Source organism: Elephantulus edwardii, unplaced genomic scaffold (assembly GCF_000299155.1).
Source record: "Elephantulus edwardii isolate Elephantulus edwardi_28Jun2011 unplaced genomic scaffold, EleEdw1.0 scaffold00015, whole genome shotgun sequence".
NCBI classification, from domain to species: Eukaryota; Metazoa; Chordata; class Mammalia; order Macroscelidea; family Macroscelididae; genus Elephantulus; species Elephantulus edwardii.
This window is the reverse complement of record NW_006399765.1, coordinates 3,326,628-3,334,113: the sequence shown is the minus strand read 5'-3', so window position 1 is coordinate 3,334,113 and position 7,486 is coordinate 3,326,628. Positions and strand designations below refer to the sequence as shown.

General features: G+C 45.4%; 1 pseudogene; it reads right to left on the bottom strand.

Annotated features, from left to right (window-relative positions):
* Positions 1-6,773: 6,773 nt before the first annotated feature.
* On the bottom strand, positions 6,774-7,215 carry LOC102875320 (annotated as a pseudogene).
* Positions 7,216-7,486: the final 271 nt, after the last annotated feature.

Genomic DNA, 7,486 nt, shown 5'->3' with positions numbered 1-7,486 from the left:
AGCTCCTGGCTGATAAGTCTACAGACCCTTCCTAAGAATATGCTAGCATCAGGCACAGTGCTCAGCCTGGGAAATGCCAGAAAGGGCGGGCATAGGTGTATATTGATCCAATTGGTAATAAACAACACTCTGTAGTCATAAGCACTTGAGAGACAAATGATGCAGGACAGAGATTCAGAGAATGGGGTGGGGGCTGCATCAGATGGGTTAGCAAGGAAGGCTTGTCTGAAGAAGTGTAGTCTAGAACACAGCAAGTGTTGGGTCAAGACATGGGAATCCAGTTACGCATTGCTGAGTTCCATCTAGAATGCAGGAGAGCCCATGACCTGTTGTCCTTAAGCCCATGTTTTTAGGAGAGGGACCTCATCACACTTGGGAGGGTGGAGGTTCAGTGAAAGAGAGGAAGACCATCAACCAGGTAGGTTGACACAGTGACTGCAGTAGTGGGCTTGAGTGTGTCAGAGATTGTGGGGATAGCACAGGATAGGACAGGGAGAGGGTCACTGTGAGTCATACTGGTCTTGATGACACCTAACAACAACAACAACAAACCCAATTAGTCCACATTCATGAGATAGGAAATAATAGAACAGGGCAAATAATTTCAATTCCCGCAGCCTACCTTTCCTCATCTGTAAAACAGGAATTGAGTTGGTTCGAATCCACCGGTTGCTCTGCTGGAGAAGGCGGGGATCTGATTCACTGGTACACACAAGGGGAAAAATGTTTGTTTTTTTTTTAAAAAAAGGGGGGATCGAGTGCCAGGGATTGAGCGGGGCTGAATAGCAGATGATCACGCTCCCAGAACTCAGTGCACGGTGGCTAGAGTGAACAGCATCCACTCTTCCCTTAGGCTGACCAGTACCATCAAACACTCTTGCTTTCTTTTCCTGTAAAGATTTACAGCCTTGTACACATGTTGGAGGGTCACTAGGAGGTGGAATTTACTTGATTTGATAGCAGTCAACTTTGTTTGGTTTTGGGGTTCTTTGAACATGTTCGTGGTCATGGATCCTAGAAGCTCCATGGCTTCATTTCCCTCACGTTGAGTTGGAATCTCTGTCCACAGACTCCATTCCTCTGGCCCAGATGGCCCATTGCGGTTATGCCGACACCCAGGAGCCTAGACTTGCTCATGCCTGTGTTCCTGAGGCCAGCACAGCACAGCTCGGATGGGAATCTCCACGCCTGATCACATTGTGAACACGTGACAGAGGTTAGTGTCTACACATCTGCCCCCCACCCCCCGACTGCTTTTCTGAGTCGTGTTCTGAATTGTGCTTGTCGGTGTTTCACTAAAGCTGCTGGATCTAGAACTGAACGCAGAACTTCCAGGATTAAGGGACTGTCACCTCCTTCATTCTAGATGTTAGACTTCTAATGGCACAACCAGACATTTCATAAGCTTTTTGGGTCACTGTGCCTCTTGATGATTTACATCAAGCTATCAATCATGTCTTTTTTTTGTGCCTCCTCCCCTAACCGCATATTGCTTCTGAGCCTCGTTCTATCCCTTTTCTTTACTCTCATTTTCATAGTAACGTTAACTTCCCTCAGGGAGGTGAATTGATTACAGCTCAAGAGCCCACTCTGGTTGAAAGTGGCTGTCTGGAACATGGTGTTGAAATAGATTCTGGAACTGAATTTGGGTTCAGTGACAAAGTCTACTGTAATTGATTAGTGATGTCTGCCAAGGAAGAGGCATGGTGGAGTGTTATGAACTTAGCATTCCCTATCTGGGACACCTAACCTGGGGTCCATAGAAAAGTTCAGGGGAGCCATTGTTAACCTGGGTAAAAGAACTATCTCATCTTTCATCTCACCACTTCCAGCCACAGTGGTGGTGGCAGGATTTGTGACTTTGTCACCAGTAGGAATTGCAAGCATTTTCTTATCGCACTGAGTTTTTCCAGACATCTTGAAATCTCATTTCTATTCATTGGGACTTTGAAATCACTGCGGTTACTGGCTAACCTTGTTCTATGTAATATGCACTATTTTAATGCAAAAATTTTTTATAACTAGTTTCAACATACTTGGATTCCTCTGGGATATTAAAGGCACTCGAGGGACATAGTTTGTGGTGTGCTGGCTGATGACCAAAAGGCTGTGTGTCTCCATTGGTTCGAGTCCACCAGCAATTCTTCAGAAGTGAGACGGGCAGACTCGACCCTTTAGAGCTTATGACTTCAGAAATAGAAATAGTCACTGTGAATCTGAATCGAATTGATGACAGTGCGTTTGATGTGACATTATGCTTTAATTATGTGATATTATTATTTTATTTTCCCTATAAATTTAAAATCATCCTCCTGAGAAGGAATCTATAGGCTTCATCTTACAGCAAAGAGTTGTTTTTTTAAACATTTTTATTTTATATTGGTTTGCTTACAAAGTTTGTATCCACTGTGTTTCACACTATTCTTCATTCACATTGTGTTTCATACAATCATTTCCATTCATTATGTTTTATGAAATGAATCACCATTGGACTGTACTTACCATTCCCCTGTCTTTTCAGGTCCCCACTGGATCCTTCCCATTTTCTTTACCCCTCTCTCCATGCATCAAATTGTGCAACCCTTTGATTTCACCCCTGCCTATCCTCACCTCTCTGCTCTTCCCCCTTCCCCGCTTGGATCACCATACATGTTTTACCAGTTATCTTTCTATTTTTGCAATAATGCAGTATTTGCCCTTATGAGACTGAGTTAGTTCATTCAGCATAGTGCTCTCCAGTCTCTCCCAAGTTACACAGTATTTTTCGAAATCATTGCTCCTGAGTGCTACAAAGAGTTTTATGGAATCTTCTCTCCAAAAAGGTAGAGTAAGACCTCTGGCCTGTCAGGTGTTAGGAGCTCTATTCCTCCTGCCTTTCTAAGTCTCTTCCCTCATCCTCTAAAGCTGACAGTGATGACTTAAGAGAGAGCACTGGAGGCCCATCACCCTACCAACCGAGTGGGATCAGGGATCTCCTAGGAGGTGAGCTTTCAAATGAGTAGAAAGGAGCCGAGCTCCAGGTGCTAGAGAAGAGCCTTCAGGAAGCAAGAACAGCATGTGCTAAGGACCGAAGGAAAGTGAACCCAGAGACCCACAAAGCATTTGATTCTGGGGGTGGCAGTGGTAAAGGATGGCTGGCGAGGCTGCACAGGCCCCTGGAAGCCACGCTTGGCCATGGTGAGGAAGGGGTGTGGACAGCCTGCCCTCCAGGGCCCCTGCTGCCCCATCTGTCTCCGTGGCACTGAACTGTGACTTTAGTGGTCTGGGGAAGTTCAAGGTCACCGTCTGGGATGGGAGAGGTGGAGGAGACCATCTTACCAGGGCTGGCAAAGGCCACCTGGGAAGCTGGGCCAGTGCCTGCCCCTCATCACAGCCACCAGGAAAGTCCTTCTGCTCAGAAGGCCTGAGCGGGCCTGTTCCTTTATTTATGGGCTGTGTGAGCAATTTGCTCCTTGCCGGGGCGGCTGGCTGGGTGTGCTATGCGGGGATTACTCACGCCCCAGTTGTGGTCCGGCCTCTGCAGGCTGCGGGGGTAATGAGTGAGGTAATTAAGTGTAAAAGACAGGAGCGGACAGGGGAGGGTTGGGGGGGGGCGGCCAGTCACTGGTTCTTTTCAGGAGCAGGGGGGTGAGATAATGCAGGATAATAGCCTCGCCAGGCCCTACCCAGGCAGCCCGGCCTGTGCTGAGAGGTGCCCCCCAAATGGTCCAGACAATTCAGCCTTTTCATGGAAAATGGGGGGGCCGGGGCAGGGCCCGGCTCCCGGGGCCAGCTGTATGGAAATGACAGCTCCTTCTCCTCTGTCCCGTGTTGGATGCAGGTGGGGAGCAGGCGCCTTGGACTGGGGGAGGTAGATGGGACCAAGAAGCCTGGGGAGGTGAGATTAAGGGGTCCATGGGGGGCTGGAAAGCAGAGTTATGTGTGGGGATAGAGAAGTAGATGAGATGGTGAATGGAGGTGGCTCCTGAGTCTGACTCACCTGGGTTGGAACTGTGACGTGGCCAATGTGTGACATCACCTTGACTGTGTCCCTCTGTGGGACTCAGAGTTCTCGTCTCTAAAATGGGGCTCTCAGGTCTGGGGAGGCTGGAGGAGTAACGTGATGCACAGCACGTGGCACACAATGCCTGCTCCATGAATATCAAGTCCAGAGTCACAACGTTGCTCATTCATTCATTCATTCATTCATTCGTGGCTGCCATGTTCCATTGGTTCTTGGTGCCGGGAAATTGCAATGAATAGAACTGAGCCCCTTTCCCCTTGGAGTTGATGTTTTCATAGGGACACAGACTGTTAATTGTTAAGCAGATAAACATATAAACTCATACCAGAAGCCTCATTTCTGAAAATTGAGTGTGTTTGCACAGGTGTGAAAGAAAGACATTCCCGGTTTATTGCAGTCTTGTTTGTCCCAGAAAAAGTTTAGGAACAATCTAAATGTCCAGCATATATGAATGTTTAAATAATTATGGAATATTTTAAAATGGAATATTATACAGCCATAAAAAGCAAAAGACTTAATGCACTGACATGGGAAGATCTTTCCCATATTGTATTGACTAGTAAGAAAAACAAAGTGAGAATACCTTATGTAAAAGAGGTAGCAATAAGTATTTGTATTGTACATATAAATCACTATTAATGATTGTTACCTGTGGAAGGGCGTAGGATTGGGGATAAGAGACAGGGCCAGGAGGAAGTCTTTTCATTGTACATTTTTCTATACTCTTCATTTTTATATGAAAAATACTTGTTCAAAAAATGAATGTGAAACTTAACTTTTGAGTTCTTTCTTCTTCTCTCTTTCCCTTCCCTAATATCTTGCTTGACAGTGACTCAAGGTTTTGGGTCCCACGAGAGAAAACAGCTGAATGGGGCAGTGGCCGAGGAGACTGAAAGGTGGAACACATTAGTGTATATATTTGGAACAAAAAAGGGCAGGGTTCTTATTATCAGAGAAGGAAGTTACAAATAGGGAAATGGGAAAGGTTGGAATGAACCTTGTGATGTTGGATTGGAATCATAGGAATCAGTCTAAATGAATGCTTTTTGACAAATAAAGAGATGAACACAGATGCACAATGGAAGCAGAAGTGGCAGCCACTTCCTAGACAACATGCCTCTGGAAGCTCTATGAACTCTGATAAATGACGATAGTTATAGAAAGGCTTCAGGCCTTCTGTTCATAGGGTCACTATGAGTCATACTCGACTCAATGGCAATCAACAACAATAGCAACATAGATGTTTATGTATTTTTCCACCATGTATATATACATGTCTGTACATGATAACTTCATATATTCTAGCTCTGGCCACAAAGAATCGTGGGGCTGTGATGTCTGCGTAGCATTAAGTAAACCTTAAACTCAAAACGTACAAGGAACTCTGGTGGTGTAGTCTGTAGGAAGTTGCACTCCTAACTCAAAGGTGGTACATCTGGCTGTTCAAATCCACCAGAAATTCCATGGGAGAAAGATAAGAAGATCCTCTCCTATGCAGTTTACAGTCTCCCAAGATAGGATCAGCTATGAGTCTTGACTTGATAGCAGTGAGTTTTGAGAAATGCCATCCCGTACTGAAAGAATCTGGGCTCCCTGGGAAAACAGTTTGTTTGAGGGGTCCTTGGTGGGCCTAGAACATCTACTTGTGGTATAAAGTAAGGAAATACTCAGACACTTACGTTAACAAATCAAAAGAACACAGGAGCCAACTTGAAGGAATCCTGCAGCCAATAGGGTAATTGGAGGATCAAAGTAAGTAACAATAGTACTGACTCTAAGGTGGAGAGGATTTATTGGTCAAAATAGCTTGCCTAGAACTTTGCCTTTGCCTTTTGCCACTTGGCTGGATAGAAACATGCAAATAAGGTATAGAGTCTATCCGTGAAGGCATTGATGAGTTTTGCCATTCTATCATGTTTAAATAAAGCGGGCTCAGTGGCAGAAGGCAGAAATCACACTACCAACAATGGAAAAGAAGCAGAGAATGAATTTGTGTCCTTTGAAGCCAGAGATCCCTGTGCATGAGAGCAAGCAGCCCACAGCAGTGGTGAACCAGAGATCGACATGAGAAAGAACTGACTCGGAACTGCTGCTCCAGAAAGCCAAAGCCAGGGGGTCTGCGCCCAAGCTTGCTGGAGGGCTGGAGGGGGAGACGTCATAATTGGCAGTGGCCTAGTGGCAAGAAGCTGTGCTGCAATCCTGAAGGCACACAGTTCGAGGCCATCACCTGCTCCGTGGGAGAAGGATGGCCGGTCTCCTCCCATGCAATTAACTGCTTTTGAAAACCCACTGGAGTGTCAGCTGTGGGTCAGTTCTGACTCTACGGTATATAACAACAACAACAACAACAACAACAACAACAACAACAAAAGAGCTTTGTAACACTGTCCTAAACCCTCAAGACTCAAGGCTGAAGGGCTGTGAGCATGCCTGAGAAGTCATCCTGACTGAAGAATTGTATTCTGTTACCAATCTGAACTGTAACCTGTTAACTTTCCTCATGAACCCCTTAACTGTGAGAAGTGGTTCTATGAGATGTGTGTGGCCATTGCCAGGAGTCGTCGATCCACTGGTGGGACAGTGAAAGCCTTGGGAGGGGACGATTGGTGCTGGAATTGATAGAAATAGGTGCGGGAGCATGGGGGCCGTATCTGACCTCATAAAGAATGAATTTTGTCCTGTGAATGTTGTTAATGGGGACAATTATCTTTTTTTTTTTACAAGAAAAGTTGCTTTTATTTTTACATAGTTAAATTTATTTTCATTGTCTTTACTTGTAAGGTGTTGAAGGTGGGACCCACTCGTGAATCTTCTTTCTGGTGGTGGAATAAGGTACATATTGTTCTGGGGTGCCAGACTCATTGAACCTATGGTTCGTCCAAATGAACTTACGAGCAATAGGTGGCTTTGTTGTTGGTGGATCATCATTGGTCATACAGTGAAGCCAACGGTGCCATTCAGGAGGCACCAGGCTTCCATCTACATCCCAGAATGTGTTTTTGCCATTCATTTCGGTAGTATACATAACCCATCAGTGATGACCAAAACACTGCTTGTTGTCTTCATAGTATTTGTTTCCATTTTTATCTTCCCCTACTAATATACCAACCCTCACATCATTTGCCCTGAAGAAAACTCTTAAGTAGCCGCGGAGGCCGCCATGGCTGCTGATCTGCTGCAGCCCCGCGTTTCAGGACCTGCAAGTACTCCATCTCGGCCTGCAGACCCCGCCTTCCTCGACAGTTTTCTTTTGTAGAGTTAGCAAAGGTGGATCAAGAAAGGTCACACAACTTAAAGAATAGAATTAATGCCATTGAACCGTACACGTAGAATTTGTTGGGGGGAAACAATTGCGCCACAAAATACTTGTTAATTACAAAGAGAAAGAGTAATTTGTAGTGGAGAAACATGGCAGAAACAGCCTTTTTTGTTGTTGTTGCTATTGTTGTGTACCATAGAGGTGGATCCAATCCATCGCTCTAG